Consider the following 11816-nt stretch of genomic DNA (forward strand, 5'->3'; position numbering starts at 1 on the left):
AAAAACATTATTTTTTATATGAAACTCCATAGAAAAATGTACAATGGTCTTCTATTCAAAAAAGATAAACAGGTCCTCCATTATGTTTAATTATATTAGGATGATAAAGAGCAATGCTAAATTTATTGAATTAGATGCACAAAAAGAGAGTAAAGTAAAGAATTAGGTAAAATAACGTTTGTTTGAGAAAAAAATAAATTAAACAAGAATAAAATATAATTGTCTAATTCTAATTCAATATTGATATTTCCATTTGTATCATTCATAAATCTCATTAACGTTGTCGTTTATTAACATTAACATTTATTTGGCATAAAGAGTAAACAAACTAACCAGCTTTTGTAATCTTTATTTTTATTGATTCTTTATTCAACATATACAGGAAATGCGTTACATCACCAGCGTCATCATAGCTCATTGGCTACTGTTGCGGAAGTAGATGCTGATTGGCTGAAGCTGAGCACATAAAGTCCTCTGAGCCGCTGTTTTTCAGTCCTTTCTTCCTCGCTCCAGTCAGGCACAGTCGTCCTGGTCATTTTTCATTTCTATTTGACGGTATACATACCCCAGTAAGTCGTTTTTATTTATGAACGCATGTCACTGAAAACCACTGCTTGTTTGTACGTTTCTGGCACTTTTAACGGAATTTTATGCATGTAATGATGTGCTAAATTGTTTAATAATCTTAATGTGTAAACTCAACGATAGTAATGTCGATCGCTGTTGTATATTAACATCAGTTTGATTTGTATCGGTGGCTTTTTTTTTTTTCTTTACCGGCCGTTCAGCGCGTCACGTGCTGAGGCGTAACGTTCCCGAAGGTTCTAGAACAAAGCCGCTAAGCTAACGCTTGACTTTCACCTTCCCGTTGGAGTTTTTTCATAGTTCAGGGGCACGTTAGCGGACAGTGTGACCTTAAAACGAACAGTTGATGGTAAATGAGCCATTATGGCCCAAATACGTCGGTTACGTAAATGTACAGTAAGCGTAAATGTCATTTTTCGGTTTTAAAGCTACTTCATCTCCGCAGTCACGTGGTTTGCATTATTTGACCAATAAGCCTTTTCACACTCCCGGAAATCTCGCTCTTATTCAAGTTCTCGCGCGTGAGTTCAAAGGTCAAGAGGGATAAACTCGCCTTGGTTGACAACGAGTCTGACTAAGATTTAGATTATTTTTTACCGTTAGAGCATTGGTTCCTGGAATTTTTTTTCTTTTTTTTCTTGCGGAAGCGTGGTATCGGGCTCAAAGGCAGAAATGCTGAGTTAGCTGCTAATGCTGCTATTTCTTCAAACGAGCTGAAAATTCAGGTTTTTGCTGCCATTTTAAAAGGTGATCGATCAGCTGATCAGTGCTGATTCACTTATTGGCCTGATCCATGGACATCTTGTTTGCTTCCTTCAAATTTGTAAATTATAATAGCTTAATAAAAATAGTTATGCACCTGGGTATTGGATGGTGTACCTTGTAAATTCTCCTTTTAGAAGTGAGAACTCACTATCCTTTTCACACTCAGTAATACATTTTATTTATAAGCACTTTCTAAAAAACAGTTGTTAAACAATTATAAAAAGAAACGAACAATAATTAAGGTAAATAAATCACAAGTTAAAAGCTTGGGAGAAGGAATGTGGAGGTAGTCAGTATTTCTTGCACCAGGTATTACCTGTGGAAGCAGGCAGTCGCTTCGCTTTTATACTGCTGCTGAGCTGCTCTTAAAGCCCTGGTTACCTCTACGAGTCCGAATGTGTATTAATATATAAACACAAAATCTGATATTTCCAACCTAAAAGTGTTTGTAATTTTATTCCAGAGTGAACAAGTTTGTTTATGAAACTTGTATCCTGTTAAATTACATTATTTAGGGTCCCCACAGTCATGAAATTTCTGGAAAAGTTATGGGATTTGAGAAACTCTTTTCCAGTTTTAAAAAGTCATGGAATAATCCAACCGTTGCTATTATTATGGAATGTTAAGCAAGTACTTCAACCCAGACACCTGTGTTGTATACCACTTTTAAAAAAATGTGTCTGCAAATTAAAATTGTAGTCTTATAATTACTCATGGTAGCACTAGGTTAGTTTTTAAATATTAGTCAATAGCTGATGCATCTTTACTTAAAAAAGGAAAAAAAACTTGCGAAATGGGTGTCAAAGGAAGCTGTGCTATATATAAGTGATGGGCACAATTTTCATTACTAGTGCCACATTTTTTCTACCAACTGTGGCTTTCTGTCAGACCTCTGTTACATTAGTACACTGGATATTCCTGCTCATTTTTGTGCTCTATTGGTCTTGAATAGATCTTGGTTCAAAACTAGGTGATGGAAATTTGGAAAAATGTTTTTGAAAAAAGTGTAGAAAATTAGATATATAACAGTGTCTTGTTAAAAACAATTTACTTTTTTATAGACTTGAACAGGTGCAGGCGTAACCATTTACATTATATTTTGGATTAGGGTTGTTTTCCATCTGGAGTTTTTATTTTGGCCATAATTAACGCAAACAAAGCTGAGAAGCTCTGCAATCTTCAGTCTTGTATTGTAGCTGGTGCATCAATATTATGGGTATACCAGGAAAGCTTGAAATGAGAAGGTACTGTGTTTTTTGGAATGCTTAAAAAAAGCAATTAACAAATTTTTTTCCTGCAATTAACGTTAATTTGACAGCCCGAAACAAAATCAGTGTATTGAGTAATACTAACTGTTTTTTTTCCCTCTCTTTCCTCAGTAATCATGTCTAAGGGACCAGCAGTTGGGATTGATCTGGGGACCACCTACTCCTGTGTCGGTGTGTTTCAACATGGCAAAGTGGAAATCATTGCCAACGACCAGGGAAACAGGACCACTCCCAGCTACGTGGCCTTCACCGACACTGAAAGATTGATCGGCGATGCAGCAAAAAATCAAGTTGCAATGAATCCCACCAACACTGTTTTTGGTAAGGAAGTCATTCATCTAGTTAAGTAATATTAATGCTGGCTTCTGTGCTTTTTGTGGAAGTAATGGTCAGTTATGCTGTATTTTTGCTAAAAGAATTTGTGAGTCAATCTGTTAAATGAGTGACAGCCAATGTTATGTCATTGTAATTGAAATGCCATAATTAAATAACACAACTGAAAATGTGTCACTGTTGTGAATAAGTTCAGATTTAAATACAAAACTGGGAACCATCTTTCAGATACATAGTTTATAATTAGTTTCATATAAAGTTTACCGTCAGTTCTCACAAAGATCGTTTTACCATTAAATAAAAATTTAGTTCAGTGACTCAAAAAAATGGCTCAAACGCCCACTACAAAAATATTAAAATCAGTCTTGCATAACGAAACCTTTCCAGGTAACAAAAATATAATCTAATTTATTTTTCACTTTTTGAAGTACAGACGAGGGTTGAAACTGACCGGTATCATAAGAGAAGCTAACAGAAAGGTAAAGGCTCAGTAATTGTAATTGGTATCATTTCACTTCAGTAATTCAGGAGAAGATAATTACAGTTGTCAAGAAAATGACTGTCAATTTAATTGTAATTGAGTTGTAATTTAACATGGATAATTGAAAACCTAATTTTAATGAAAAAATGTAATTGACCCAACTCTGCAGATCCTGCTGCCATTTGTATTTTCAACCAGGGGGTTAAAAAAGACACATGGGTAATTTTTATTTTTATTTTCTTTCGTGACTTTGTTCACGCAGATGCCAAACGACTGATTGGCCGCAGATTTGATGAAGGTGTGGTCCAGTCAGACATGAAGCACTGGCCCTTTGAGGTTATCAACGACAACACCCGCCCTAAAGTTCAGGTCGAGTACAAAGGTGAGAGCAAGTCTTTCTACCCAGAAGAGATCTCCTCCATGGTGCTGACAAAGATGAAGGAGATCGCTGAAGCCTACCTCGGAAAGGTGAGCTCTACTAATAACAAAACATTTTTAATATAAAACTGTTCCTACCACTAACCTGGGTGTGATTTATTCCCACAGACTGTTAACAACGCCGTCGTCACTGTTCCGGCTTACTTCAATGATTCCCAACGCCAGGCCACCAAAGATGCTGGAACCATCTCTGGCCTCAACGTTCTAAGAATCATCAACGAACCCACGGCTGCTGCCATTGCCTACGGGCTGGACAAAAAGGTGTGTGTGGGGATTCTTGGTTTGGTAACAAAGCTTCTCGATTAATTAAAAAAAAAAAAAAACACATTATTTCAGTCATAATTTAAATTGCGATTATTAATGAAAAATTAAAACCTCTTCAAAATTCTTCACGCTCAAATCTATTGTGTTCACTTTTGCACAAAACAAATTAATAAATGTGTGTGGAGTGCATATCTCCCCAACAGTGTCTATTCGACCTGAAACCTTGCAGCTTGCACAAAGCCTATGTGCTTCCATTATTTTGGACTTTTTTTGGTCATTATGTTTCATGGTTATTTAAAATTATTTGAAAAAGATTAAAGCTCTTGGTTCACGGTACTTCCTGTTTAAAACATAACTGTGTTGCAGTTTGTTTGCAGGTTTAAGCCACAGACGGTCACACACTCTTGCCTGACCAGACAACCTACTTGTGTGGAAGCTATTCTTAAGCTGATTTCTCAGATTCGTCTGACTCACCAGAACGGTATTAAAATAAGACCGCGTTCTGTCTCAGCTGGTGCCTGTGTTACCTGGTGACAAACTATCAGCCGTACGCTTGAGCTTTGCTTTTGAAAAACGTTCACATATAAACAATAATTCTTCTGCTAGGACAACAAATTGGAATAGATGGGGCTCAACTCCCTACTGTGTCTTTGAGAAAAGCCAAAATATATGAAAACACAATCTTAATCAATTTTCTATGTTCGCACAGCCTTATTACATGATAATATTTTTAAGGTTGGAGCAGAGAGGAACGTTCTCATCTTCGATCTCGGCGGTGGAACCTTCGACGTGTCCATTCTGACCATTGAAGACGGCATCTTTGAGGTGAAGTCCACAGCTGGAGACACTCATCTGGGTGGAGAGGACTTCGACAACCGCATGGTCAACCACTTCATCGCAGAGTTCAAGCGGAAGTACAAGAAGGACATCAGCGACAACAAGAGGGCCGTGCGACGTCTGCGCACCGCGTGTGAACGGGCGAAGCGTACGCTGTCCTCCAGCACCCAGGCCAGCATCGAGATCGACTCTCTGTACGAGGGCGTCGACTTCTACACCTCCATCACCAGGGCTCGCTTCGAGGAGCTCAACGCTGACCTGTTCCGTGGCACGTTGGACCCTGTGGAGAAGTCTCTCCGCGATGCAAAGATGGACAAAGGACAGATCCATGACATCGTCCTGGTGGGCGGTTCCACTCGTATCCCCAAGATCCAGAAACTGCTGCAAGACTTCTTCAATGGAAAGGAGCTCAACAAGAGCATCAACCCAGATGAAGCTGTGGCCTACGGAGCTGGTGAGGGTGCAGCTGTACATAAAAACTTTTAAAGCTAAAGATATGATGCTGATAGTGTTTTATTTATTTTCTTCCAGCTGTCCAGGCTGCCATCCTGTGTGGTGACAAGTCTGAGAACGTGCAAGACCTGCTGCTTCTGGATGTGACGCCTCTGTCTCTGGGTATCGAGACCGCTGGAGGTGTCATGACTGTCCTGATCAAACGTAACACCACCATCCCCACCAAGCAGACCCAGACCTTCACCACCTACTCCGATAATCAACCTGGGGTGCTCATTCAGGTGAGGGCCTTAGTGTTTCTGAACATTCAGAGGAGCTCATTTGTTGCAGCTATTGACCAGAGAAAGATTTCTGATATATTCTACTCAAATAGAAGTACTGTGACTTGAAATTGTACTCTTAGACAAGTTAGTCATACCTAAGTAACAATAAAATGTAGCTAAAAATAAATAAAGTATAAATAAGCATATTGAGTGTAGATCTTTTAATAGAGGGACATAAAAAGTAAAGAAACTTTTTTTTTTTTTTTTTCCCCACAGTGGGGAAATTTACTGTAATTACAGAGCAGAGAAAGACACAGAAGGCAACATATGAAAAATGGTGTAATGGAGATAAAATAAACGATACAATAATAAAAGCTTTATCAAACATTTACAGTAGGTGGCGACTTTTCCACAAAGGCATCTGTATAAAAAAAAATTTTTTCTCAATGTATAATTATTTCCTTTAATAAAATAACACTGAGTTACATAATAACCATGCAATGTTGTTTGGTGCCGTAATTTACATTAGCTATGATGAATTTGATTATCTAGTAATGTATCTTTTGTAGTTTTACACTGAATTTACTCAATAACTTTGAACTCGGCTCATTTGTTGCATCTATTAACACGTCTTTGGTTCTAAACAGGTGTATGAAGGAGAGCGTGCCATGACCAAGGACAACAACCTGCTGGGAAAGTTTGAGCTCACTGGTATTCCTCCTGCACCACGTGGCGTTCCTCAGATCGAGGTGACCTTTGACATTGACGCTAATGGCATCATGAATGTTTCTGCTGTCGACAAAAGCACCGGAAAGGAAAACAAGATCACCATCACCAACGACAAAGGTACGTTCTGTTACTTTAACAGTCATTCATTTTTATTTTGTGAGATCGTGACTAAAAGTCTCTTAAAATGTCAGGTCGCCTCAGTAAGGAGGACATTGAGCGCATGGTCCAGGAAGCTGAGCAGTACAAGGCTGAGGATGACGTGCAGCGTGACAAGGTCTCTGCTAAGAACGGCCTGGAGTCGTACGCCTTCAACATGAAGTCCACCGTGGAGGACGAGAAGCTGGCTGGAAAGATCAGTGATGAAGACAAGCAGAAGATCCTCGACAAATGCAACGAGGTCATCAGCTGGCTCGACAAAAACCAGGTGCGTTTCTTTATTTTTTAAACTAAGAACAATCGTTCCGGTTCTTGAATGTAACAATGATGTGATTTCTAGACGGCCGAGAAGGACGAGTATGAACACCAGCAGAAGGAGCTGGAGAAGGTGTGTAACCCCATCATCACTAAGCTGTACCAGAGTGCTGGGGGCATGCCTGGTGGGATGCCAGAAGGAATGCCTGGAGGCTTCCCTGGAGCTGGTGGAGCTGCCCCTGGTGGTGGTGGATCATCTGGACCCACCATTGAGGAGGTCGATTAAAGCATTCCATCGTCTGAAAACCTAGTTAACAAAAGTTCAGTTGCCCTCTTTTAGCTCAGGCTGAATAGAGTGAATAAATGTTGAAACACTTAATATTAATGTGTCTTGTTTCTATTCCACTCAAAGGTTTGTTTTGTCAATGATTCTCAACCATAAAGCGTCAATTGAGACAATTGAAAAGCTTAAATAACAGATCTAAAAGCTTTTGTTTTTTTTGGGGGGGGGGGTGTTTCCCTGGTGGTCTTATGTATATTTAAACTGAAACAATGCTAATGAGGAATGGCTGGGGTAATGTCTTTAAATATATATCTATTCAAATATCAGTCCTTAAATGGGCTTTAGTAATGTCACCACATTTATGTTAAGTGTGGACTGAACGCTCTTCTCCATTCATCTCGCTCCATCATTTAAATCAGTGGTTCCTAAATAGTTGTAGGATTTGACAAGTCTTTTTTTTTTTTTTTTTTTTTTTTTTTTTTTTCCCTCTGTATGCACTCTTCATAATACAGAGGCAAACTTGACATCTATTTTTTGAATAATATGGCTCACATTTATTTAGCATTAGTGTATAATTATGCACATTTACAGATATTGTACACAATGAGTGTTATAAAGACTAACTTGCACAATAGGTTTGACTTTGGCACTAAAAATTTAGGAATCACCAATTTAGAACTTTGCAAGTCAAAATATTAAAAATATTTATTTAGAGTTATTTAAAGTAGTTCTTTCAATTATAAATAGTTTAAATGATTAAAGGGGCAGTGCAGTTGGTGTGGATGGTGATGACAAAAAAGGTGGTGCAGAATAAATCTTCGGGACAAGTGAATTGCAAATACTATGACATTTATTGTACAATCAGTCCAAAAACAGGGTGTCAAAACCTGATGAGAGCTGCTGGCTAGATCATTACAAACTCTGCTAACCCTAAACATTCCCCAGTAAGCCAGTGCCTATATAGACAAGGGTAAGGTCATATCTCTAACCTTAGCTCATCACCGTATATGGAATTACCTTGTTCTAGAAATAAACAACTTACAAATCAGTGACACAGGGCGCTGGTTTTTTGACCCCCAAGTTTAAATATATTTCAATAGTACACTGACTCAAAAATGAAGGCCTCTAAGCTCTTTGCTATAATGTATTGAAAACAGTTAACCTTAGCTAAAGAGTATAAACCTTATAATATCGAGATGTTAAATACTTTGATACACTTCACATTCATATTGCTCAACATTGCACAAACAATACTGATTTTGAAGAAACAAACAGTAAATACAGTATATGTACAGATTGCCATATTAACATTTTAAAGATTTTGTGTAGCTTAACTATCTTGAAGTGTAAATGTAAGTACACGCGTTTAACAGTGAACTATAAATACAAATATCTGGCCAGTTGTATAGACTTGCAAAAATAAACGTATTGCCTGAAAGCAGCATTTCAATAAAAAGATCACTATCAAAAACCAACATCATCCGTTAATTGTGTGTGTGTGTGTGGAGCGAATTTCTCCCCGACGCAGTGTCTGTTCAACCTGAAACTTTTTTGAATGACGTGAGTTCAAGCGACCCGACTTGCATGATTCCGCCCATAGTTGAAAATTTTTAACTTTTCAAGCAACACCTCCCCGTTCTTCACTGTCTGTAGAGCAGCAGACCCATCCTACTACAGTGACACGCTCCAGTGGGAGGCTTCCTCAATAGAGGGTTTTCACGGTGCCTCATCAACCCGGAAGTCGCCATTTTGGAGATAAGCAGCACACAAACGAGCAAATCCAGAATTTTGAGAGGAAATGGTGAATTAGTGCCGTATTTTTGGCTTTACTAATCAGTCAGACCGTGAAAAACGTAGAGTTTTATAGATTGCCAAAAGTTATAAGAGATCACGGAAGAACAGTGTCTGCATTTTACAGTCAGTAGTTCTACATCAGGAGAACAGTGACATGAGACTAGCTCACCATTGATGCACTAGTTGTTATTGGTGTATATACTGTACAAACACCACCGTCCTCATCTCTTGCATTTAAATCCAGCTTCAAGTAGTCCAGTTTGTTCTCCAGGGAGCAGACATTAGAACACAGGATGGAAGGAAGCGGCGTTCTCTGAGAAATAGCTTTTAGCTTGGTTGCTAGCCCCGCTCAGCATTCCCGCTCCTGCGTCTGGTCACACCGCTTACGTCTCCTCCGCTGGCGGACATCGCTGGTACGACGCTCCGCTACTTCATTGGCCTACGATCAGTCTTCCCTTAAAAACATAACACAAGAACATGTGACTAGTTGTGGTCACTGTGCAGTATACACTTTGTTTTACTTGGCTGTCATTCATGTGAAATTGATTGACAATGTTTTGTAATTCCTGTGAAATGGATTCAGTGCAGTGGATAAATTCTGAATTTCTTCAGTGACACAGATATAATGATGTATTGTGGATGAAATTTCCTGCAATATATTGATAATCGCAGAATTGCTGTATCGTGATATCATCGTTATTGTGGGCAAAATATTGCAACAGTGTCGTATCGTGAGGTACCTGGCCATACCCAGCCCTAGTAATGGTTATAATATTAGCAGTAACAAAATAATATAAGAATCCAGTAACTAAAATATGAAAATTGCTTGAGAATTGAGAGATTTATGACACTTTAATTGTGTAAGCAGCACATCATTCCTCTATTAATGTAATGCACTGTTGGAGCGATTGCCTTCGTTCCAAGATGGCCGCCCTGTTGACACACCGATGTTGTGGGTCTGCAGCGGTTGATGCGGCGTCTATGTATATAATGTCTATGGTGTTACTGAGCATGGACCTTCCCTCCCATAGACATAATATATGTAGACGTGGAGGGACACGTCAACAGCACCGCCATCTGCATGGCCATTACGACAGAAATAGGTATTTCTCAATCTCTAAGTGAATTATTCGTTGAATTTCGAACCGATTTCCAAACTGTTTAATTTTTTAAAATGTCACACATGTAGCGATGATACAAGGTGGTTGAATATAATTAAAATGCTGGTTTTCCCACTCAACACTTAATCTCCACACTCACATCCTTGAATATTTCAGTTCTTATCCACAATAATGAATGATGATGATATAATATTAATAGTGATGGTAATAATAGTAATGGTTATAATTACAATAATATTAATACTAGCAATAATAATAATAATAATAGGAATAAGAATATAATATAATAATATAGCAATAATAATAATAATAATAATAATAATAATAATAATAATACAATGAGAATACCAGTAACTTTAATATAAAATATTAATAATAAAAATAATAATACAATAATATGAGAATGTAATTATTAGAATAGCAATAACAATAATACACTAGTAGTACAATTATACAATAATAATAACCATCCATCCATCCATCCATCCATCCATCCATCCATCCATCCATCCATCCATCCATCCATCCATCTATCTATCTATCCATCAATCCATCCATCATGTCTGACGTTTGTTACAAACAAACCTTGTGAAAGTTTAATAGTGTAGCACATCATTCCTCTATAGATGTAATGCATTGTAGGAGCGATTGCCACCAGTCCAAGATGGCCGCCCTGTTGATGCACTGTTGTAGTCGATGCTGCATCTTGTCTTTCCCAACCAAACTCTATGTGGTTTCACATTCCAAGATCTTTAATGAAGCAAATAGGAGGCTTAGGTTTTGAAGTGTGATTTTGACGTGAACAGAATTCCTACAAAGTTGTCAGATTTCCATAAACAGGCTCTTCTTTTTTCGAAAATGGTATTTTCCCACAACTTTTCCCCTCACAATTTGACTATATGGAACAACAGAGTAATTACTATTGGCAGGAAATCAGTTTTTATCAATAATTGGTTTGAACATCACATGATTTAAATTGTTGTGTAAATCAATTTCTTTACCATTAATCCAAAAGATATGCAACTATCTAATATACAACAAATAATTACCTATGTTACCAAATCTTTTATTTGAGAATATAATTTGTTGGGAAAAAAAATGTAACATTCTAAAATGTTAAATTTCCATGGTTATTGCAGGGGGTTACAACAGAGTCTGAACCTGAGGAACCCACCACTTTAAAAAAAGCCTATTCTAAATATACTAAGTGGCTTATTTTACCTAATATTAAAGAAACCCATTTCAAAATCTTAAATAATATATATCCTGTGTCAAATTTCCTTAAAAAGAGATTTAATTTTGAGGTGGAGTTATGCTCCTTCGCTCATAATGTGGATTAAACTTTAGAACATTTATTTTTTCTGTGTCCTGTATTTTGGTCAAATATTAATAATTGGATTTCACTAAAAATAATTATATGTATTTTCCAAACTTTGAAATACAACATATTGTTTGCTACATGGATAATTTAGATTCTTCCATTTCAGATATTGTCTATATTATTTTACTACTGGGGAAATACCATATTCATTGTGCAAAGTGGAGAAAAATAAACCCTCCTATTCTGGATTTAACAATGAGTTCAAACTGTTTTTTTCAGCCCTGGGGAAACTTTGGAATAGTAAATTTGCGCTGAAGCTATAATCTGACTTTGCAAAAAAAAAAATGTTGTTTTGACTTGGAGAGTGTGTTTGTGTTCAACATGTGTGTGTATATGTTTGTATGTGGATGTGTTTATGTAAATTTGTTTACAGACTGCCCATATGCCTCTAATCTCCTCTGTCCCTATGC

At 37.5% G+C, this 11816-nt stretch overlaps 1 pseudogene; it reads left to right on the top strand.

Moving 5' to 3' along the window:
* The first annotated feature begins 434 nt into the window (after positions 1-434).
* On the top strand, positions 435-7166 carry LOC114475267 (heat shock cognate 71 kDa protein-like; annotated as a pseudogene).
* Positions 7167-11816: the final 4650 nt, after the last annotated feature.

Source organism: Gouania willdenowi, chromosome 14 (assembly GCF_900634775.1).
Source record: "Gouania willdenowi chromosome 14, fGouWil2.1, whole genome shotgun sequence".
NCBI classification, from domain to species: domain Eukaryota; kingdom Metazoa; phylum Chordata; class Actinopteri; order Blenniiformes; family Gobiesocidae; genus Gouania; species Gouania willdenowi.